The 24,826-nt window shown below is 49.1% G+C and overlaps 1 protein-coding gene across 1 annotated transcript in view; it reads left to right on the top strand.

The window, feature by feature from the left end:
• The first annotated feature begins 542 nt into the window (after positions 1 to 542).
• Positions 543 to 24,826, top strand: part of FRMPD3 (FERM and PDZ domain containing 3) — a 126,860-nt gene continuing 102,576 nt past the window's right edge. Inside the window, exon 1 of the mRNA XM_054695620.1 lies at positions 543 to 589. The gene's annotated coding sequence lies outside the window, so the exon portion shown is untranslated. The remainder of the gene's footprint in view (positions 590 to 24,826) is intronic.

Raw genomic sequence — 24,826 nt, 5'->3', positions numbered from 1 at the left:
GGCGGCTGGGTGGCTGGGTTGTGTCTTGGGAGATTCTTTCCCCAATTGCCAATTTTGTGCATATTTTTAGTTGCGACCCGAGCCGGGAGCTGTGCCTTTAAGCTGCGTTCCCACTCGGGGAAACCGACGCCAGCACTCGAGGGTCGGGAGGCGCCGGAGAGGCCCCTCGTTCTGCACTTCCTTCTTTCCTCCCCCTCTCCTCCCCCGCCCCCTCTCCCCTCCCCTCCTCTACCGTCCGGCCGCTTCGCCGCCATCCGTCACCTCGCCGCCTGCCGCACTCCTGGAGCGAGGGAGCGACGAGCGAGCCACGGCGATGGTGCCGCCCGCGGCGCAGCCATGGAGCCCGCCCGAGGAGCCCGCGCGCGCCGCTGCCAGCCTGCCCGCAGCCCGCCGCTCGCGCGCCAGCTCCCGCGTCCCGGGCCAGCTGCTGCCGCCCCGCCAGCCTCTGCCCGCCCCGCCGCCCGGCGCCACTGAGCCCCACGCCCGTGCCGGGCTCGGGGGCACGGGCGCCCTAGTCCCGTGGCCGTCGCCTTCGCCGCTGCGCCGCCGCCGCCGCTGCCGCGCCGCCGAAGGGAAGAGGAGGAGGAAGGTAAGAGGCGCGCTGCCTTCAGGGGGGCGCGCCCGCAGTCTCAGCCCGGCCAGGGATGGGTCGCGGCGGGCGCGTGCCGCCCCGGGCCGCTGGGGCGCCCCCGGCAGCCTGGGCCGGGTCGGGGGACGCCGAGCGTCGGGCCGCCCGGAGTTTGGGCAGGCGTGGGGGGAAGCGGCGGACTGCGTGCCCACTGCCCGGCTGAGTCCCCGGCTTGGCGGGCTTATCTTGGCCGCCGGGGGTGCAGGGTGAGGAGCCGAGCGCAGGGGAGTGCAGCGCGTTCATTATGGAGCCTTTGTGTGCGCGCCGGGCCGTGGGCACAGTTGGGAGAGCTGGCGAGACGCGGGGCCTGGCTGCTGGGAGGCGGCCACTTAGCCGGGGTGCCCGGAGATGCCCAAACCCCAGGGCTGTCAGAAACAGCTGTCTGAAGCATGTGCGTGGTTCCCGGGGCCATGTTCACACGCGGACACGGACGCACACACGCACACACAGCCGCACCACATACCCAGGGCTCAGCGACATGGTCACCCCCATCGAGACCAAACACACACACAAACACACACACACAGCCACACTTGCCCCCTTCTATCAGGACTCCAATACAACAGTCGCCAAAACACATAGCGCACCCACTCCCTAACGCGGCTGTAACATGTACACACACACACACGCACACGCACACACTCTACTCCCCAGCTTGATGCTTTAGAGCTTGGAGAGAGTGTCTGCGTGAGTGCGTGTGCGTGTGTGAATGTATGTGTGTGAGTGTGTTGTCTCAGTGCCCCTGAGAAACTACGTGACAAGCTCATTACTGCAGATCCAGTACCTGCTGCCCCCCCCCCCCCAGCTACTGTAGACACCTGCGCCAGGGTTATTAAGAACTACATTCTGGTCAAAAGCGTTCCAACTCTTGTAGGTATGTGTGTGCATACTCCCCCATCTGCATCTACCCCAACACCCCCCCACACACACACATCACTGCAGGGGCAAATTCTTGACACCTTCACCCAGAAGCAGGTGGCACCTCCACCCTGCTGCCACCAAATAGCCCTTGATTACAGTGTACACTGAATTCTGCCAGACCCACCCCCCCCCTTTGGCATCTTAGTCCAGCTGCAGAGCCCTGGAGTCTGCCAGGTGGTCTCAGCATCCTGCAGCTCTTGCAGAGGGCGGGGCAGTCTCTGGACTCCTGCCCATGGGAGAAACTGCTATAAGAGCAAGGATGCCTTTGGGGGCGCCCTTCTTAGGGTGAAGGGTGGGAGACTCTGCTGACTCAGAGAGCAGCCCAGGTATGTTTTCCAGGCGGGAAGGCACCAGGAAATGTGCCTGGGGTAAAAGGCAAACACCTTGGCCAGAAGGACCTCCAGGTGATGTGGCAATGCAGCCACCAGGGGGGCCCTCAACTGGGAGACCCTGCCTCTCCCTTCCCTGCCGAATCAGTTCCCAGCTTCATTCCTGGGCACTGAGAGAGGCTTCCCGGGAAGCCTTTGCTGTTTCCACTGAGCAAAAGGCTGTCAGCTCTCCCCAGGGAGACCTCAGCAAGACTTAGCCATGCCCAAGCAGACATGCCAGCTTCTACCCAATTTCGTGGCTTTTTTTTTTCCCATGAAAGAGTAGCAGTTCAACCTCAGCAGCTTCACAGGAGGGTACCCCTGAGGTGAAATAAGACATAAAGTGTGTGTGTGGAAAGAGAAGCCAAATTGGGGGTGGGGAAAGACTAGTGAGTTTGCCTGGTTTAAAGTAGAAACATGGAGTCAGTCTGTAACCCTCCGGAAAATCCTGGCTTGGACATCAGAGCCCCTTCCCTCTCCCCTCCTGAATGTTCCCCGCTCCCTTTAACCATTTAGATGGGGCTTTGCTCCCAGCTTGGTCAAACATGAGAACAGAATCCTTGACTGGCCAAGGTGTTAATAGCTCATAATGCTTTTCTGCCTTCATTTCTCAGGTAACATTTGCATTTTTAAGGGAGGCAGCAGAGTGGCTCCCTTGATGGGACTCTCAGGCACCTGTGGCAGGACCCAGGCCAGGAGCAGTTCTGCTTTCTGGAGGGCATCATCTGTGTCTGGCCTGAGTTCTGCATGAATTGTGTGTGGAAGTGAGGATGTGGGATGTAATTGTGGAGGATTTTGAGGCCCATGGAGAGAAGGTTTCTTTGATGTGAGAGGCATTTGGGAGCCACTGCAGGATTCTGAAGTGGGAGGGGATTTGATCCCAGCAAGAGAAAAATGGCTCGTGGCTGTTTGTGAAGAGATGCACTCCTCTCTGCCACCCGACACCCTCCATCGCAATTGCTGGGCAAGTGCCACCAGAGAAAGGAGGCTGGCCAGGGTAGGGTGGTGGATGACCCAGGCTCCTGGCTCTGAGCCTCTCCCTGATCCGAGGCTTCCTGTAGCCCCCATAAACACAAGCTAGAGATGCTACTGGGGCGGTTGCTTCAGACAAGACAATGGAGCTTCTGCCTCCCTGGGGGAGGAGGCTGGGGACTCCTGGGAGGCTGCAGGCCCCATTTGCAGTGAGTCAAGGGAGCTCTCACTCTGGTGAGTGGCACAGTCTTAGGGTCTTGGGAAGTGAACTGTAGGACCTGATTGGGGATTTTGCCACCAAAAGGATCATTTGAGAATAGTGGTAGGTTGAAAAAGTGCTACAGGAAAGCCCATGGGATTGCTGAAAACAGCAGCAAGTTAGGCAAGGCACCAAGATGGGGTGGGGGTGAGGCACTGCAGTCCTGGGGTGTGGCGGTGGGTGCAGGGGAACTTGAGGAGGCATGGGCATTGGAAAGGCATTGGTCTGGCACCACCCCGCTGCAGTAGTCCTCATTTCAGCCCTTGGAGGGAGCACAGTGGATACAGGGCAGTGGAGGCACTCCATACCCACCCACACCTTCTCTGCAGAAATGATTGGGCTCAGTGGCCAGCACCAGAGAAAGCACCCTGAGAGGGCAGCATTAATGTATCAGAAGGATCCCTGTTCTCTCAGCGCCTCTAGACTAGCTGAAGCCATAAAAGTCACACACATGTGCACATGCACCTGGAGTAAGTTGCAGGAAGTGAGATTCATGCAGACGAGCTTGGCTTCTGGGTTTCATGCCTTCACAAGAGGCCCTAGCATTCAGGTCTAGGGAGACTGGGATGGTCCCCATCCAAACAGGATGAAGGCTTGGACAGGCCCCTGGGATGAAGATACACTCAAGTTAGCTTCAGCTGTGGGCCAGCCTTCAGATTATTAGCATGCACAGCAGAAAACTCTGTTCTCGCTCGTCTCTCAAGGACTTCTGTTTTCCTTCTTACCATAAATTCAAAAAGAAAAACATTCTCTTGCATTATCAGCAGCCAAACCGAAGGACTCTCAAAATGGGCTGGACCTTGCAGCTCTGCTGAGAAATCTGAGGGCTTGGGGCAAAGGGGAGGAGCATACCTTCTTCCCACCTCCTCAGTCAATCTGGTAGGGAGAGGGGCAGGTTTCTTGGGGCTCTGAATTAGCCCCCTTTTCTGTGAGGAAACCATCCTTACCACTGAATTTAACAGCTCAGTGGAATACTGGTGCCTATTCTCCTGGGCTGTCAGAGGAGCTTGGAAATCCCAGGAGGCATATGACTTGGGGGCAGGGGAGGAGAGAAGTAGGGAGGGAGGGAGGAGGCGAGGCAGGAGACAGACTGCCTGTTACAAGTAGGGGCCCCTGCGTTGGGAGAGTGTTTGCACTGGTGCACATGAGGTGGGATTCTTCTGCATGCATGCCGTAACTGGTGACCTTTTCTGAGCCTCACCTTCTCTTTGCCATTAGCCACACTACTAGCCATCCATGGGTTTTTAAAGAACTCTCTGCCTGGTTGTAGTATTTGGGTCTCCTTCCTTGCTAGTGACCCGCTTCTGTTTCCCTAGTTACTCCTTCTACCCCTCAAGTCTCTGACTCCTCCAGTTTTCCACTCCCTTTTTTGGATGGGACTTGCAGCCACATCCGGGCTTCCTCCTTCCCCCTCTGCTGGCCCTTCCCACTTCTTTACTGCCAACTTAACCCCTTTCCTATAGTTGAGTCCTGTATTTCCAGCTACTTACTGACCATATCCTCTCTGATTGTCTGTCATTATGTCAAACGCAATCTTCACCAACTCATCTCATTAGCTTTCCGAGTTGGCTTGCTCTTCTGAAACCTCTTCTGGTCTCCCAAATTAGAAGCCTCAGAACCATCTCTGACTCTGTTCTAGTCTACCACCCACCACCAGGGCAGTGTCTTTCCTTTCTAGTACATAATACAGCTGCTAGATTGACATTCTTAAATACCCTGGATTCATGATGCTTTTGATCAACAGCTTTGTGGGGTGGTCCCTCATTGCCTGCGGGACAAACTTCAGTCTCCTGAACCTGATACTCAAGGCTCTACTTGCATGAGCCTGATGCTGTCTATTCTTCCAACCTTATTTCCCACTCTTTGGTCACATCATAGATTCTCCGTTTTTAATGTGTCTAAAAATCACATGGCAGGGGGACACTTTTTAAAGTGTAGGTTCTTGGGTTCCACCCACCTGTGCATATGATTTAGTAGATCTGGGAGCTGTTGTCAAGGAATATGCATTTTAACAAGCTCCCCCAAGTGACTCAGACCTACTCGGGCTGCTTGAGAAACACAGCCCCTCATGGACCTTCCACTCTAACCAAATTTCTTTCCTTCCATCTTTGGTATATATATTTTTTTACATCTATGCTTGTTCATACCATTCTGCTTACCAGGAATACCTATGCCCTTCTCCTCTCCCATACCACTATGCCTGTCCTTCAACTCTACATCCAAACTCATCTCCTCTATGAAGTCTTCTCTCATCATTCTAGACTGCAGTGATCTCTCTCCCTCCTCTCAACCACTCATGTACTTACCTTCTCTAAGAATACATTTAGCACGTTGTTGATAGACCCCACTATTACTGCTTGAGTCATTAATTCATATAATCTTCACATACAAATGTGTGTTTTCTTATGTGTATGTCTTGTCTACATACACATAGTAGGTATCCAATAAGCATTTGTTGCACTGGATCAAATGCTTGTTGATTCAGATTAGAGAGGAAGTGTATCATATCTCCTGAACATCTGTCTCATAAACATGTATCAAACATCCAGTATGTACAAGGCGCTGTGTTAGTTGCTAGACTGAATATAAAGACTCCCTTGTCTTCCTCAGTTATCTTTGCATTTACAGTGCCTACTATGTATAAGAAACCTTAGATATTTGTTTTATTTATTCAACAAAAAAATGAGTAAGTGAAGAGATGAAGTTCAGACTGGAATAAATTGAGTACGGTTGTAGGGCAGCGGTGTCATATAGAAATGAAATGGAGGTGGAAGGTAAAGCTAAGAAGGTATTCTGGGATATAGTGGATGACTGCTGTTTTGGTTTTTAGTATGAACATTTCTCAAAAAATAGAAAAAGAGTATATTAACCTCATATACCCATTATCTACGTTAAGTAGTTATCAGGACATTACCATATTTATTTAATCCACCCTATTTTTTTTTCCTTTGCTCCAGTACAATAAAATTTAAGCATCAGTCATGTCGTTTCACCCCAGTATTTCTTGGTGCATGTCTAAAAAAGTGGATGTTTCCACATATGACCACAGTGCCATTAACACATCAAAGAGAAATAACAATAATGCTTTTGTGGTATCTATTACCCAGTCCATAGTGAAATGTTCTCAATTGTCTCAAAACATGATTTACCAAGTTGACTTATTAGAATCAAGATCCACACATTACATCTCGTTGCTATGTCCCCTCTCTTTGTCTTAGTCAAGAGCTCAAGTTAGGTATTCTGTCCCCCATTCAGGCCCCTCCATCTATTTGCTTCTTATTGTTGTTTAGCTTGTTCCACTATCCCCTGTATCTCCTGTAAATGGAAGTTAGCTCTAGTCTTGATTAGATCCAGGCTCATTTTTCATCCTCCTTCCCCTTTGGCAGATTGATTAAATGGGGGCCATCGTGGAGATATGAAGACCACATAGGAGGTTTTTAAAAGAGCTGGGGGAAGGAGAAAGGAGAGGGACGGATGGATTTGGGAGGTAGAAGAAACTGGACTGACCTACCAATTGGATGGTAGGGTGAGGAGAGAAAATCACAACTGATTCTGAGGCTTTGAGCTGAGTAATGGGTGTAGGGGAAGAGTAGTGCTACCATCCAATGTGAAGCATGGATTTTTAATGAGAGCAGCAGAAATCATGGTTAGATTAAATGAGGAATTTTCAGTAATAAGCTACCTCTGTTTTTCCCAGATATCTTTCCCAGAAAACTTTTGATTAATGATACAACTAGAAATTTGGGTCCTCCAGATAAAATTCAGAAAGGGATTTCTTATTTTTTGTTAACTTCCAAATAATTAAATGGCCAGCCCCAGAGCCTTGGGAGGAGGGATGGTATGTACACCAATGATTACAGAAAAGATAGTACTGGTAGCCGTTGTGCGCATCACTGCCCACTGGCCATTGCATCATGGGAATCAGTCTCCAGTCCAGGATGGAGGACTGGAGGATGCCAGAGCATAGGCTTTCTGTGGACCCAGTCAATGTGCACAGCTCAAGACCCAAGTTCTTCCTTGGTGTTCCATGAAGTCTTCATCTCACACCTACTTCTTCATCCAGTATGGAGACTGCAGCCTCTGAGACGCTCAGTGGACCGTGGCAACAGTGATCTGCCAAAGTCAGCCTCCCCAGGATATTCACTGGGCTCTGAGAAAATTCAGCACAAACTTGCTTCAACTGTTGAATCAGATCCGGTGAGAACTACTCTCAGTTCCTTCCTATAGTATTCTCATTCATAAAACCTTCTCTCCTACCTTCTTCTCCCAGTTCATCTTTCTGCATGCTTTCCCTTCTGCTCCCCCCTCCCTGCTCTGACTCTTCAGCATACATTTATTCTCTCGAGTTAATCAAACACTGGCCCCTGCAGCCCGTTGTGTCTCAAATTGATCACTTAAGCAGCATTATTGATCGCCCGAAAGCCTTGGGAGGCGGGAGTATACTGAAAGCTAGAGATCCGAAGGCCGATTGGCTGGCTAAGCCTCTCTGACTGGCCTCAGCGCCTCAACAACCTGAAACATCTTTTGCGAATGGGGAGGGAAGGAGCAGAGGAGATCCTCATAGAGCCTTCATTCATCCCATCCTTCCTTCCTTCTGGAGTGAAGGCAAGGGAAGGGATCGATGGAGTGATGCTAGGTCTAGCCCCATGGTAAATCTTACAGTAGGAAGGGGAAAACACAGACCCTGCTCTTTAGAAATTCACAATTTAACAAGAGAATAATGCGTATTTCTATGAAGCAACTTAAGAATAATACAGTTTGGGAAAAAATTACATAGCACATTATGTGCTCTAAACAGAAGCACTGTAGGATTCGGGACACAGAGAGTGAGCACTGTGGGCTGCAGAGGAGGGAGAAGCCTTCCCAGAAGAGCTTGAACTTGAGTTACATTTGGAATAATGGGAGAGAATGAGATTGCTGACTAGAAAAGGAGCCGGTTTCCAAGGCGGAGGCGCAGTTTGGAGAAAAGGCAGAGAGGGTCATGGTGTGACCCCTGAGAGCGAAGGAGTGTGATCAGAGGAAAGTGTGGATGCGGACGTGCAGTGAGGAAACAGGAGTTACTGGGCAGTGGGTCCCGAGATTTGCAATTTCTATGATGTCGGAATGGGGAATTTGGATCCGGGGCAATGTTGGAGGACTATGGGACAGGCACACAAGTGTTCGGGGATGGCTTGTGGTGTGATAAGAAGCCAGCTGGGTTGGCGTTTGGAGGGATCGGAACCAGTGTGTAAGCCATTGCAGCGGTCCGCGTGACCCGTGATTGGGGTGGTGGCAGTGAGCGTCGCACGGAAGATCAGACCCAAAGGCATTTACATTGGCAAGACTGGAAACTACCAAGGAGATGCTCTGCACTTGTTTCAGCCACCCCCGTCTCTGAGCCTTGATGCTGACACATTCTTTACCCCTTTCCTTCAAAGCCTTCAAGGGGCAAAACTTCACTGGAGAGACAGTGACAACAGGATAATCGGCTGGTCAGTTTGGGAGGGGGGAGAGTACCGACCCCAAGTAAAATTGATTTGCCCCTGGGCGTTCAGTGCCAGGAAGGCGTCATGGACATGGCTGCAGAATAGAGGGTCTAAAGGACATCTGAGCTGGCGTGCTCCCCAACAGGGAAGCTGGAGGCAAGGACTCGCTGTTTCAAGGCCCAAAGAGCTCTAAGACTGAGAGCAAGGAGACATCTGCCCATTTTCCTGGTAGAATCAGTTTGAAAACTCCTCTCAGCACTTGGGATTGTCCCAGTGGAGGTTACACCTGTGCCAGGGCATGGCAAGAACTGCCATGGCACTTTAATGCCGGCTGGAGCCCTGTTGTTACAGCTGGTATGAGGGAAAGAGTGAGGAGTCCACAGGCGGGTGGGAGACTGATGGTAGAGACCTCTGCTTGCTCATTTGCTTCCCCCACCTGTTCTCCCTTCCCTGTCCAGCAATGCTGAGTTTTAGTCCCGGTGAGGTCTGGGCCAAGTCCTGCATCCCAGGGTGGGAGAAGAGTAGAGAACTGAGGATAAGGGGTATTTGTGAGATTTTAGCCCCCTTCCTCTTACTGGTTCTTTTTGTGGGAGGGATTGATTCCTTCTAAAGAGTGTCAGTCTGTCCAGGCTTGGGGCTCCTAATTACCCAGGGAGCTCAGCACTGGGGGCAGGACCACCCAAACAGGCTTCTCATTGCTTGTGATCCAATCCTACTGGGAAAACAGATGAACAGATGGCTAGACTGGTGGATGACACACACACACACACACACACACACATTCTCTCTCTCTCTCTCTCACACACACACATACACACACACACACACACACACACACACACAGCATAGGCTGTCCAGTGGCAATCTCCAACATTTCCCTGCCAAAGATACCAGTTCTGACTTCTGTCCAGTGCTCTGCTGGCTGGTTTGAGTTAGGGGTGGTAGTCAGGGAGGAAGGTGGCTGAGAAGTGTGCAGGTAGGTATCTTGAGTGGAAATGCTGACAGATGTGGGAGACTGGCAAGAGGGTGTCAGTCACGCACTGGTGTGGCTGTCCCATTACTATTTTTCACATGGAAAAGCCCTTCTGAAGGTGGAAAGAAAGGGGTGTGGTGGTATCGCTGACTTAGGAGACAACCAGGTAAGTGGCAAGACCCCTCTCAGTTGGAAATCCTGCTGCAATCTGCACTTACTGTTTTCTCCCAAGTTTTGTTCCTTCACTGATACATTTCCCCCCGTAGCAGTTACTCTCTTCTAACCAGACCCAAGGAAGGCAGAGGCAGATGTTTTTCCAGTTGACATAGTGGGGAACTGAGATATCTGATTATTGTTTAATGGGACTTGCCTCCCATCCTGTATCATGATGGCCAGCAGTCTGGATCTTGTTTTTATGGGCTGAAAACCAGCCCATAACAGGACTGGCGAGGGCGCTGTGTGCTGCACCGGTTCCGCAGCCACCGTTGGTGAAATCACAGAGATTGCAGATATGATTAATAAAGCCAGTGTTGTTCCATATTCATCTCTTCACCTACAGTCGAGCTGCAATCTTTCTAATATGGAGGGAAATCACTCACAGACAGAAAAAGGAGGGGGGATTTTTAAACAGACCCACCAGTCTGCTGTTGCCACACAATTTAGAGTCTGTCACCTGCAAAGTCCAAATCAGAATTGGCTGTTGGGTCTGCTTTTTTTCCTTTTTTTTTTTTTTTCTGCCTCTCTAGAGGTTTCTACACTCAGTCTAAATACAGCTTGTTCTGCTTTAGAATTCTGGGTGATTGCTGGAAATGATAAAGGCTGGCCTTTAACCTGAGCTCCAGTTCCATTTCATTATTACCGTTAAGGACGGTTTCTCTTTGGAGTTTACCATCACTTTAAATTCACCACAGTGAAAGCCAAACTCTGGGTCTGCTCTCCAGCCTCACTCTCATAGCTGATCTCCTGCCCCCAGCACTTCCCAGGATCCCTGTCTCTAGCAGTGACACCCTCCCACTGGCAATAGCCCAGGGGCTGAGCCTGGGAATCACTCACCCCTTCCCACCACCCTGTCTCGGCAATGCTTTGCTCATGAGAGCCTCATGGAGTCATGCCTTCCTGCCCATGCCACTGCCACCATCAAGGCCCATACTCTCATGAGCTCACACCTGGATCTCTGTAGCAGCCTCCTAATTGGTCTCCTCACCCAGCCCCCCGCCTCCACCAAGTGATCCTTCAATGCTGCTGCCAAAGGAATCTCCTTAAAACATCTTTCATCGTGTCACTTCCCTGCTCAAGAGCCTCTAATAGCTCCTTTTTGCTTACTATATCAAATAGAAACTCCTCTCCCTGGTATTCGAGGCCTGCCTTCCACAACAGCTGAACTTTGCCATGTATCTGGAGATAGGTGGAATCCCTCTGATTTATTTCTTCCTGACCCTCAAACCTCTCTAGTCTCCTTACTCTCTCTGCTCTGCTGTACCCCAGTCAGAGTTTAGCCCTCTCTCTGCATTCACCTTCTTGCTGTTCCCCAGTTTGCTGTGGTCCCCTTTTCTCCACCTCTGCAAATCCTTCCGTATCATCCTCTGACAAGCTCAAGTCCAGCGTGTGCTGGGAAGCCTTTCCCCATTATTCTAGCCTTTGTTGGGCTTTTTTTAAATTATAAAATTTCCCTGATTGTCTATAATAGAGTAGAAAATTTTGAGAATACAGAAAAGATAGGGGAAAAATGAGTCACCCACAATTCCCCCTCTTCCAATTTTGGGTTCCAAATGGATTTTTCTGTAATTTAACCCTGGATTACACTGTTTTGTGTTGCTTTGACTTCCTGTATGTGTACCTTCTCCTCAGCTAGGGGGGTGAGCTTTTCAGGGACCTCAGATCCATGTGTCATGCAGCGCCATGCCAAATGCTAGTGTGGTCGTCCTCTTCACTGCCCTTCCCATGGGCCCCTTGTGGGACTCAACAAACATTGATTAGTGGAAAGAGGGGAGATTAGCTGTACATCATCCAGTCTCCCCACCTCCCACAATGCCCTGGCATTCCACTGCCTCTGATGACACAACCCCCTTGTGTAGTGCTCACTCCCCACCCCCTCAGGCAACCTGTGGCTTTGAGGTGGGAGCCTAAATTAATTCACTCGTGGCCAGAATGACCTTTTCCTAATACTTTGGCATTAACTGGCAAGAATCAGCAGTTGCCCCCTCTGTCTGTCATAGCAAATCAAAATCTCTCATCTTGCCCTTCAAAGACCATCTGTCAATTCACTTTTCTTCCCTTTCTCCTCTCACCAAGGTTTCCCATCTCGGGAAGATCTCATGGTTTCCCTAATCAACCCCTTCCCTGAGCCAAGGCAACCAGTGTGCCATATCCTCAAAAACTGACTTCCCTGACGTAAGGGTGCCCACGAGGAGAGTATGTACTACCTACCACCCCCCTTGCTCAGCTCTAGACAGCCCAGCCTAGTCCCTCAACCTTGTGTCTTCCCTGTTTCTCTCAACCCCTGAGGTTCAGGACCCCATCAACGTCAGACTCACGGTACCATCTTCTCGGCCCTTGGGTAATCATTTAGCCTGAAAATACTGCTGCTGGCTATTACGTTATTGCAGCGGAGTGTTCCCAGTTCCTTTCCACCTGGGTTCCGTGAACAGCACAGGACAGGGTGCATGCTCTAAAGTCGGCCTTCGCCCTTACTCTAGTTCATGGTTTTGAAGTACAGTTTCAACACTTCTGAATCAGAAATGCTGCTTACAATCCGCGGTGCTTTGCAGTTTAGTTGGTAGCAACTTTTCTTTCTCAGGGAATCCTAAGAAAATGTTGCCTCTAACATCTCATTAGTGAAAGGCAGCACGGTAAGTCGGCGCTGGCCGTCAAGGCTAGGTTCTTGGGAACTGCGAATTTAAGTGAAAGATAGAAGAGGCAAGGAAGTCCTCCCATACTGTCTTTCAGTGTGGGCCAGGGCTTTTGTTGGTTTCTTTGTTTTTAATCTCTTTAAAGTGATAACAGAAATAACATTGAACAAAAGGACATTATTCGGGGACCAGTTATATTCAGTTACTTCCCCTCTCAGGATGGTTGTTGTGAGGAGCCAAAGATAATGTTTATATAGCATGAAGCACAGGGCCTGACACTTTGGTGGAGGCTCAATAAATATCAGCTGTTGTAATTCCCCAACTTTATAAACTATAAACCCCTCAAGGGCAGGGACCTGTTTTTCTCCCCCTTTTCTAGCAGGTGTGACTTGAAGGGTGGAAAAGGTTCCCTTTCCAAAAATAACTCCTTTATTAGACTGCCAAAGAGTGGAAATTTCAACATTAATCACTCCTTTGAGTTAAGGCATTATCTCCTGAAGACCTCTGTTAAAATGCAAATATGTCACTGGGGAAGGTAACACATTAATTCATTAGCATTCATGATCCCATTAGTGCAGATTAGTTTATCAGATTAACTAGCTGGTGCCGAGTCAGCCCTAGTAAGGGGGCTGCTAGGATGGATGACAGGAGGTGGCAATGGGGGAATGAGAGGCCAGGCAGTCAGGAGCTCATGGCCGCTTCACATCTGCTCTTGCCTCTGGGAGTTGATTTGTCAGCAAGATTGTGACTCTGGTCTCTGCTAAGCTAGGAAGGCTCTCTGTGACAGACACACAAACTCATGGAGGGAGGAGTGTGAGCTTGGGGGGATGGTCCTTGTGGATCATCTGGTTCAGCCCCCCTCAGTTAATGGGAGGCATTTGCTGCCTCCTAAGGTAGCCCATTACGTGGCTGAACAAGTTGAAGTACAAGTCTTGGCAACGGAGCTGGAAGCAGTCTTTCACTATATCCTTTTCTCCCTCTTCCTTTTGGCAGACACGTTCAAATATCTGAATATAGACATCACTCAGGTCTGCCTTTTGACTTTCGTTTTACTTTGGCTAAGTTGCTACCCAGTTTGCTCAGTGACGTCTTCTCCCACCCCTCTGGTTCTTGTCAGGTTGGTCAAGCAATCAAATTAACGTCAGGCAGATTAGTAGGAGAAAAGAGCAAATATAATTACATACATATGGAGAATCTACATGGATGTAATTTCTTAAGTGGGGTCAAAATGAGGGTTGTTATCCTGAGCTAAGGAATGGGACAGGGACCAGGGGCTTCAGGAGGAGAAGAGGGGGACTTACATGACCAAAGGACCCGGTGCTCTGTAATTACATCTTTGCCCAGCCAGTAGAAGGGTTATTTCTGGCAGTAACCCAAAATCTGGGTAATACCCCCCAATTCTCATTTTTCTAGATAATTAACAGAGTGGTAAAAGACTTCTCTTGAGCCTGCTGGGCTCAACTGACCTCAACTTGAAATTATCCACATGCTAAAGTGACATGTCTTGGGGCCTCCCTGGTGGTGCAAGGGATACATGTGAGCACTATGAAGAAATCCGCAGCCACTGCAGCATGAGTTTGATCCCTGGCCAGGGAGCTACCCATATGGTACAGCAGACCTCTGCTGTCTTGCCCGCTACTGCTCCCCTCAGCAGTGTATTGCAGTCGATCCACCTGTTCTGCTTCCCACTCCAGCTCTGGTGAATCCTCTCACCACCCCCCACCTCTGGCCTGTACCCCAGTTCTTGTATGCATAAATAAAATAAAATCTTTTTTTAAAAAAAACAAAAAGCAAAGTGACATGTCTTGGGAAGGCCTGGTCTGGACATCTTGGGGAGTCCTACCTTCAGCAGTTGCATGTCTTCCCCAGGGTTTATAACTTTCAACAGAGATCAGGACCTAGAAAAGGCCTTTTGACCTTATAGCATCTGAATTGCTCTCCTTTGCTAACACTCTTAATTTGTTATGATGCCTCTTTGGGGTCCTGTACAGAACTGAATGCCTGGGGCACTCCACCCAGCACCAAGGACAGTCGACACGGTGCTTTTGTAAGCACCTTGCATGGCACTGCTCTCATCTTTGGAGACCTCTTAGTTCAGTAGACAAGAATGCCTCATTCACAGGTAGCTGCCCTCACCATGACTAAGTCTTTTTACTCCAAAGAGCAGTTTGCTGCCCTCCTCGGCTCATACAAAGAGAGGTAGTAGAGGTCCCTTATGGGGACCTGTCTGGGCAGGCTACTTAGTAGGCAGCAGAAGGGCAGTGTGACTGGGCACAGCCCTTGAAATGCCCCCATTTTCCCACTTCTGTGTTCTGTAGAGAAATGGTTGGTTCACACACCAACCACAGTGTGAGAGAGAGGCCGGGTGCTCACGGCTAGTCCTGCTTGATGCAGCAACACAGAGGGTTTTAGGAGATGGAGTTTGGGGGACTTGTGGTATCAGAAGAGAATGAGGTCAGATGCTTCAGGAAGAACCAGCTGTTCAACAGTGTGTCAACATGAGAAATAGACAAGTTTGGGGGAGACAGGCTCCCCTCTCTTCTCTCCATAGCACTCACCCAGAGACAGCATACAATGACTTAAGTATTAAAGGCCTTTCAGACGGTATGGCGTTAGAACAGGTCAGTCTGTAAGAGACAATCACCTTGAAAGTGTGACCTAAGACAGCCATACCACCAGGGGCCTCTGGCCCAAAAATCACTCCTCTGTTATCTGGTGGTTGACCCAGTCTTAGCATCACTATTTCTGCTTCATGGTCAGCATGCCTGACTGTCCCACCACCGTTGTCTCTCCTTTAGGTACAGGTATTAAAGACTGGGATGAATGTGCAATTGTGTTCTCCGAGAGGGAAAATACATCAAATAAAACACTAGTCCTGTAAGCTGCTGGACAAAAGGAAAAAAAAAAGATTCCTCACCAAGGCCAAATAAACCTTGAGAAATGCTATGTCACCCTCTTAACTCTTCACAGTGCACGTTATTAGCATATTAAAGGCACTGAGAAGTCCCTCTGTAGAGCAACTTGCTGACATAGCTTAATGCTTCCCAGCACAGATCACCATCCTTCTCTTTCTCCTCAAATGTGATCTATTAGCATCCATTCAACAGCTTTGGAGAATGCAACTTTCAGCCATGGCCCACTGTTTCGTACCGGGATGCACAGATACCTTGATGCACCCAAGGTCTTATAGAAAGGGAACAGGAATGGGTGAGACTCTGGGGACAGGGAGAAAGCACTGAGAGTCTGAGAGAGGGGACCTCAAATGGCAGTGAAAGGAGATCAGCTCTGCCAGCCCAGAGCTTGCCCCTAACCGGCCATGGTAGATGCTGTGCTCTCATCTCTGAGCCACCAGTGAGCAGAGCAGAGCCGCTTTGACCAGGCCAGGGCCTGCAAGGCCATTTGTGGTCATTGGCTTCTCAGCTGGGGTCTTTCCACTTCCATTCCTTACCTGCTGCTCTGCGTTCCCTCCCTGGGCCTCCGGCACAGGTTGATCCCTTTCACTGGGGTCTTGTTCTTTCCTCTCACCTTCAGAGGGAATGAGGAAGCTTTGGAGTTTTCTGCTGCCAAAGAGAGGAATGAGAGGATGGAGTAGGGATAAAGGGAAGGCAAGGAAAAGAATGTGGTCTCTCCTGCAGGACCAGGGCAAGCCTGTATTGTCTCTTGCAGGCAGCACAATCTGGCCTTTCTGTAGCCATCTCTGGGCCTTGGAAGGTAACAAAGATCCCTGTGGAAGCAGAGAATACTCCCATCTTTCTCTAAGAGAATCTAGGAGCTGGAGCTGAGGGTTAGAAAGACAGGCGGGGTACCCTGTGGGAACCAGAGGATCAGAACCGTGAGGAAGTCCAGCTGATACCTGTTGAGATTGTCTCAGGTTGGAGAATGAGGAAGCAGGTGGGCATGAATGTGCACAGAGAAGGTACACTGATCAGACATGTGTAATGCACATGCCTGTGTGTGTGACGGTAACATGAAAGGTTGTTGACTCTCCCCAAATGAGGAGGTGCAGGCAACACCTGGACTTTTGCAGGGGAGCACATCTGGATGACGGAAGTGGCTTGTCAGAAGGGAAAAGGGATAATAACTCAGTAATGCAATAGGCCTTTCATCATCAATGAAGCAGAGGACATGGGGCTAGGCCATTTCCTTCCAACACAGGGTGCAGGAGCATGAGTAAGCGTGGGTATGTGCGGGCACCTCAGAGGAAAAACCCTGCACAAGACCTCTCAGTGGATCTGTTTGAACTCCCACCCCCTCCCCCAGTGACCTACAGTCTGGGAAGGGTTTGCTGGTACTAGACCCCCCCACCAAAGATCTGATCTTGTCTACTTTGAATGCCTCTAATTCCAGTGACTCAACCTCCTCACTAGGCAGTTTATTCTGCCACCTAACTGCATTCAGGTTAGGAAATGGACTATTTTCCTCTCACTAGATTCTTTCTATTTTTAGATATGAAGACCCCAGGCTCCTGTGCTCGCTCACTCGCTTGTTGCTCGTTCTCTCTCTCTCTCTCTCCCTTTTTCTCTCCCTCTCTCCTTTCCTCTCCTCTCCTCTCCAGAGCCACCCCCCACCCAAGAGTGCTTTTAGCTTCAAAATGTCCTAATCACCTTGCAGTTTGGCTACCAGAGGCCCCCTCCTGATCCAGGACCCAGATTTCCTTTTTCCTGACATATGTGGGCTTCAGCTTTTGCCTGTCTGTACGGCCCCTTCCTTTCAGCTTCTCTCCTTTTGATTTCTCTGTACCTTCTCCTCTGCAATGACTCTCTCTGCTTGCCAGAAACTGCAGAAAACCTGCCAAATTCCCCACCCCCTCTTCAGGCCTCCTTAGATCTCCCTATTAGAAAGTTCCAGACTACTATGTTATGCAGGTAAGAAAGAAAAAAAAGCCCACCCCATGCTACATCTCCCTATCCCTGGCAGCCTAGTAAAACGGGGGGGGGGGGGTTGTGTTAAATGGAGACACGAAGACCGTGAGGCAGGAGGTCCCAACAATTTGACTCCGCAGGTGTGTTCTCAGGCTTCATTCATGTCCGGTGTTATGCTGGATGCTGCGGGACACTGAATGCCATGACATGGGCCTTGCCCATGGGACATTTGTTCTCTAGCTAGGGAAAAACACACAAACGAACTTCCAGGTGGAACATCTCTTTCATTCAATCAACAAATATTCAAAGAGTACCAGTTTTTGGTGCCAGAGAATAATGGTGAACAGGACAGACAAAAGCTCTGCCACTGTGGAGCATACGTGTTTATAAAGCAAACAGATACATCATCACGACTTGTATTGGCAAGTGCCAGCAAGGAAACAAGGAGCCTGGTTGGAGTGTGACAAAGAGCTACTTTAACAGGGCCAGTTCTCTGCAGATGTGACATTTGACTTGTGAATTGACTGGCCTGAGGACTGTCCACACGGTGTGCCTCAGACACAGAAATGGCACGGGCAGGAGGAAACAGGAAAGACTTTTGAGAGTAGATTTTTTTTTTAAATTTTTTTAGGAGATGGAATTTGGCTGGATACAGTGCACAGCACAGATCTTTGGCCACTACCTTTGCTGCCTTGGCCTCATGCTGGCAAAACTCAAGTGCGCTTTCACTAGGGTCAAGAATGTGACGTGCTCTCGTTGAAATCTGAGGTGACCACTGTAAGAGGAAGGATTTCTCCTGATGATCTGACTCTGAAACCCTTTCTATATATACTCAACCTAGTAAATTCTAAGAAATATTGAGACTTCTAAGTAGGACAAAATCAGGAAGTTAGTTTATGGATTTGGAGGGGCTGGGGGACTAGGGCATTATTTTTGCTAGAAATACAAGTTGCATTGTGGAGAAGAGAGAAATGAGTAGGGTGGGGCCACATTATGGTAAAGACCCTAAAGAAGACTCTGGGCCTGATTCAGTAGGCAGAGGCAAACTACTGTCAGGTGTTGAGTGTGGAAATGAAAGGCAGAAAAAAAAGGGAAGAAAGGAAAGGTCTAGATGCTTTCTGGTAACTAGACTCTCTCCTCCTACCCAATACATGTGGGCTCCCCTTGAGGAACATGGGTCTGAGCACACGGGTTTAAATCCCAGCTCTGGGGCCTCCCTGATGGTGCAGGGATTAAGCACCACACTATGAAGCAATTCGCAGCCTCTGCAGCTCCATCCCCGACCAGCCAGGGAGCAACCCACATGGTGCAGCAGACCTCTCCTGTCTCGCCTGCTGCTCCCCTCAGCAGTGTGTTTCAATCAGCCTGCCTGTTCTGTTCCCCACTCTGTCTCTGGTGGATCCTCTCACCCCCCTTCCCCACATCTCTGGCCTGTACCCCAGCTCTTGTATGCATAAATAAATAAATCTTTAAAATAAATAAATAAATAAATCCCAGCTCTGCCACTTATGACTCTGAACGTGGATGAGTTGTTTACCTCCTCTGTGCCGCAGTTTCCTTCTCTCTCGAATGTGGTTATTGCTAGGATTCAATGAGTTAATCATTATAAAGTGCTTAGAATAGTACCTGATGTTAAATTAGCATTCGTAAACTTTTAGGTACCATTATCTAAGGAGGAAATGGATATGAGGGGGTAGAATCTGGATACCACCATAAATCCTGAATCATTTTAGTCCCAGTTTGATTATGTAGATATTCTGAGAAGTTGTGAGCATTGCCTGGGCTCAGACCCAGTGTATACAAAGTAAGGGTGGACCTCTGCCCCTGCATTAGCCATCTAGCAGCATCTAAAACCTCTACTGTTTCTTAGTGGCAATCTAGAGACAGGCATTTTTAACCGAGCGAGGTATCTTATTTTCAGTTTTTAAAAAATGAACATTAAAAAAAAAATGAACATTAGGTCATCAGCCATTGTCACCTGGGATAAAGCAGAGCTTCGAGGGAATGGAACACAGAGGGTATATTAGTTTTCTATTGCTGTGTAACATATGATCCCCGAACTTAGCCATTCAAAACAGCAAACGTTTATCATTGTACATTTTCTGTGGATCAAGAAGTCTGGGTGCAACTGAGTTAGGTGGTTGTGGCTCAAGGCCACTCATGAGACTGCGGTCAAGCTGTAGGTCAAGCTTGCAGTAATTGCAGATTCAACTGGGGCTGAAGGCTCTGTCTCCAGACTCGCTTCAGTACTTTCAGTTCCTGCCATGGCACATGGGCCTCTCCATTAGGCTGCCCACAACATGGCAGCTTACTTCCTCTACTATGATTGATGAGAGAGACACACACAGGGAGAGGGGGGAGCAGAGAGAGAAAGACACAGACACTAAGGGCAGGCCAGCCCAAGGTAGAAGCCACAGTCTTTTTATAACCTTTTCTTAAATATTATGTCCCATCACTTGTTAGGTCTGCATACTCTCGGCGGGAGGGAATACAAAAGGTGTGAATATCAGGAGGTGGAGATTGGGCCTCCCCAGTGGCGCAGCAGGTTGAGTGCCACTCTGCGAAGCTGTTCCCAGCCTCTGCAGCACTGGTTTGATTCCCCACCGGCCAGGGAGAGACCCACATGGCGTGGCAGACCTCTACTGCCCCACCCACTGCTCCCCTCAGCAGTGTCTTCGGTCCTTCTGCCCCCCACTCTGTCTCTGGTGAATTCTCTCACCCTCCCACGCTTCTGGTCTGTATCCCAGTTCTTGTATATATAAATAAATAAATAAATATTTTTTGAAAAAGGAGGTGGAGATTATTGTGGGCCATTTAGGGACTGTCTTCTGTAGATGGTTAAGATTGATGGTAGGAGGTAAAAATGCGCTAGTGATGTGGAAACTTGGAATACCCTGACTAATTGGGGTCATCATAAATAGCTGTTGGACTTGGTGATAGCCAAAGATGTTGGTTACCAAAGGGGCAAAGACAAGAACCAAAAGGTAGGGTGGATGATACCTCAGGTGTTTGATCCACATTTGGAGTTGCCAAATATCTGGGAACCCTCCTCAGCCCCAGGCCCAAATTTCTGCAGAAGTATCAGCCTCTCTTGCCCCTACCCACAGGCCCAGCCCATTGGGCGTGGCCAGGGAGAAAGGAAGGAGCTGGGGTGAGGCCCGGGGAAGCCCAGTGGCAGCAGAAGCAAGAGAGGGGAATGCAGGTTCAGCAACCGCATTTGTTTGCAATTGGGAAAGTTGTTAATTTTAGCTTCACACAAGGGGCTGAAGCAGGAGGGTTTGTCATTTCTGCTGAGCTAGCCCTTGGCTGCCTCCCACAGGCCATTGCCGCCTTGTCAGCTCCTAGGCTCTGTTTGCAGGGTGGTGAGTTTGGCTAGCTAGCAGTAAAGAAAGGCTGCTTGGGCAATGGGTTCTGTTGGGCCTAATGGGTCTCAGACCTTGGGTAAAGGGTCCCAGCCAGACCTAGGCAAAACAGTGCTGTGGGCCAGCAACTGCCTACTGGCATCTTCTCCCTTTTATCACCCTTCTGTTCCCATCCTGGCCTACCACTTCCTGATTTTGTGGCCTAGGGCAAGTTGCACCTTCATTTCCTCCCCTGCAAAATGGAGATACATAGTCTCTAGCTTACAGGGTTGTTCTGAGGAATCGGTGGCTCATGTAGGTAAAACACCAATAAATGGCAGCTGCTATTGTTTATATGCCAAGCTCTGACTCGGGGCACCCAGCCCAAATCAGGCAGGTATCTGTCAGTGCCAGGACCCTGCTTCCCCAGCCAATTGGAAAAACTTTCTAAGAGTGAACGTTTGGGTCTTTGTGTGGATTTACATGGGTTAGGCATTATCATAATCGCCAGTTTATATAAGTAGAAACTGAGGCTTAGAGAGGTAAAACGAATTGCTCAGGGGCACACAGCTAATAACAAGTGGCAAAGTTGAAACCTAACCCAGATCCCTCATAGTCCCAAATCTGCCTTTCTTCTACTCTACCCATACTTGGTTGGCCCTGAACATTATTTCAGGATGGCATCTTGGCTAGACAGCAGGGTCAGAGGCTTGCTACAAAGATAGAAGGCTTTGGGTCCAGATCATACGACCTCTTGCAACCCTACAAACTTGACCTTGAAGTACAGTTTCTACCCCATCTTCACATGGCTGAGCCAAGAGTAGAGGTTCTAATTTGTGTAATGACAGTTTTCCACCCTCAGCACCCACATACACACATACTTTAATATCAAATAACCAGTGTCCTTTCAAACACATTTCTGAGATCAAGAAACAGGCAAGCAGGCATAGAGGGAGTATTTGAAGACTTACTCAAAATGCTAAGCTCTGAGAGCACTGTCATCCTTGCAGATGCAGTTCCCCTCTCCTAGTTACCAAGGGAAACCCCAGCAGGTCCCTGCAGCAGGACCTGGGCATCTGGCCTGGCCATAACTTGCCCTAGCTTCACGGCTCAGGGCAGACTCTCCTTTATCTACAAATAACTGCAGAGAAGGAAGAACTCATGTAACCCTTGGCGCTTGAAGCAAGGAATTAAGAATGGAGAAGATTTCTCAATTGTGGTTCCTCGGGAGAAAGGGAAGATGAGAAATGTGCAGATCTCAAAGGTAGAAGGAGGATAAAAGAAGACAAAGCACAAGGATTGAAAGCAAGATTAAGGGAAAGAGAAGAGGAAATCAAGGAAGAGGAGTTTGAGAGACATGAAGGAATGGAGGAACGAAATAAGGACAAATATACTGAAAGGGTGGGCCTCAGAATTGTCATAGAGGAAGAGCATGGGGACAGCAATCTCATGGATAGAGGGTTGAAGAACTGTGTCTGGGAGCTGCCTTTGCACATGGCCTCTACTGAGTTTGAACATTTCTTAGGGGTAGCTTGCAGGAAGCAACTACTTGTTAGAGCTTAATGAGAATGGATGGTTCTTCCTTTAGCCACCCATGGCATCCTGCCACTACCGGGCAACATTTATAAAGTGCCTACTGTGTGCTGGAGGAGATGAGATTGAACCAAATCAAATAGCAGGAAGTAAAGAAAGAGAAAAAAAAATAAAAAAGGTTCGTGGAGTCTGCAACAGGTTCAAGTACCCTTAAGGGAATAGGCGGGCAGGGGTAGTACGCGGGAGGCGTTTGTTCGGAAGCCTAAGGACAACAAGCTGACTAAATGAATGCCTGGTATTTGAGACTCCCCAAAGAGGAGTATATTCCAGAACCTTATTTTAGAGGACTATCAGTCCCACCTCTACCAACAGCAGGGCCAGCTCTGAATTTAGTGTAAGGACTCCCCAAAGAGGAGTATATTCCAGAATCTTGCTTTGGAGAACTATCAGACCCACCTCTACCAATAGCAGGGCCAGCTCTGAATTTAGCGTAAGGACACCAAATGTGTGTTTGTGTGTGTGCATATGTGCAAGCACACGTGCCAGAGGGGAAGATTTTTCTGCTATACAGCGGCATTGCACATCCATGGGTAACACACGCGTGTGTGAGGGGAATTATGTTCTCGCTCTGCTATCTTGATACCAGTGGGCCTTCCTTTGGCCTGTGAAGGCCAATTTAACACCAGCTCTCTCTCCTCTGCGAACGCCCTTCAAATGTCTGTTCTACTCTGTGGAAGAGGAGCCCTAGCTGGGAATGTGTTTTTGTTTCCTGTGGTTCCTTTTTCCTCTGCCCCAATCTTAGCCTGAGATGCTATTTCCTCCACAACATCCAAAGGGAGAAGCAATCATTGGTTTGAGAAGAATCTCTGAGCCAATGAAATGCCAGCTCAGCCATTGTTTCCAGATGCCTAGAAGAGAATTAGCCATAGATGGAGCAAAGCCTCTGCTGACTGGAATATTTAGGAATGGGCAAATAATCATGCAGTTTTCTGGTGAATTGAGAGTTTTCATTTTTGAAATTCTCTCTAAAGTAGGAGGCCTCCTTCTTTGCCTTAGAATGTAAAGCCCTATGAAATAGATGTTTAGCATCACAGGATGATGGTATGGGAGAGCAGTCAGAACACTAAATTCTAGAAGTTGGAGGATGTGGGTTCCACTCCCAATGCTGTCATACTCAAGTGTCACTTCGGGTGAAGATTTATCCTTTCTGAGCCTTACCCTCTCATCTGTAAAATGGAGTGGTGTCATTTTTATAGGATGGAGAAAATATAGGTGACAATGTGCACTGAAACCAGACTATCCCCTGGAAGTGACTTCCGTGAATTATTACCTTATGCAGGATTATTTTATTATCCTTTGCCTCTTTCTCAAAACAGCTGAATGAAAAAAAAATATATATAACCATTGGATGTGTCGGAAGATTGGATTTTTGTTGACTGAAATTTCACCATTTGTCCCATTTCCTCACCAGAATGTTAGTTAACCCCTACAAACACTGTATCTGCCCCAAGCCACCTGAACCCCCTCACTCCCAGTTTAGTTCCAAGCACCTCACAGTGCCTAGTCACGCTTGGTGCTGGTGCCAGTGTCCATGCCTTGGTTGCTCCACTGCTGGGCCAGGCTGCAGTTTCGGACAGGATCCTTGCTCTGAGACTCATGGGCAAGCACAGGACCTTGGCATTCAGTGAGTGCTTAATGCATAGTAGCTGCTGGTTGTGGTATGTCCTTGGGGGCTACCCAGTGTCCACGGAAGACAGTAGGAAAGAACAGACTGTTTCCAGCTCCTGGGTGATAGCTGGAGTTGTTTGCAGAATTTTCGCAAGAGGAATAAGAGGAGCTGAGAGGGACCTTACAGATGAGGAAAAGAAAGTCAGAGGTTCCGAAATCAGGTAACACACTGGGAACTTACGTTCTCTCTCCTGAACAGATAGAGAAAAGGGAAGCAAAGGAGCAAAAGCTGAAGAAGTTTGTGGTCATCAGGGCTCAATCCCCTCACTCTACCCATTAGCCAAAATTGCTTTACCTGGTCAGGCTTAGGGTTTAGGATAGAGGAGGGAGTGGCCTCCAGGGTAGGAGTCCACTAGGTGATGGACTTGGGGTGTTTTGGGGAAACTTGGGCCCGTGATGGAGGAGACCAGGGATGAATGGGGTACCCATATTAGAAGGACAGCCAGAGGGTATCTAGCCAGGGGCTGCAGCAGGGGGTGGTAATGGTGATGTGTGCTGCTCCTTCATGATTTGCAGCCCACGCCTCAATTTTGCCCAAGGATTAACAGAGACATAGAGTGCAAGCCTTGCCCCGGGGAATCCTTTTGGTGCCCCAGTAAAGAGGCTGAGCCAGCAGAGTGCCCAGGGTCATTGGCATCCTGGCTTTGTGATTCTGCAGACAAAACTGAGCACCTGGGCTGGGGCGTGGGGGTTGCAGCACCTACTGCAGAGAGAGTATGGGGAGAGAGGCCAGGCACCTGGCTCACCCAGGATAGGACTGTCATATAGAAATACTCCCATCTGGATAGTTCTAGAGAAGCAAGTCTGGGTAATGATAAACTATGAATTTTATGCATGAGCTGAACATTGAAAAACTTCAGCCCCAAGCTCCCGGCTAGCATCTGAGCCAAATCCCACTCGCACCGCATTTAATCAGCTTCCTGACAG

Source organism: Talpa occidentalis, unplaced genomic scaffold, assembly GCF_014898055.3.
Source record: "Talpa occidentalis isolate TD23 unplaced genomic scaffold, MPIMG_talOcc4v2.1 talOcc4.15, whole genome shotgun sequence".
Classification (NCBI taxonomy): Eukaryota; Metazoa; Chordata; class Mammalia; order Eulipotyphla; family Talpidae; genus Talpa; species Talpa occidentalis.
The sequence above is the reverse complement of the archived record's forward strand: the minus strand, read 5'-3'. Positions and strand labels throughout refer to the sequence as shown.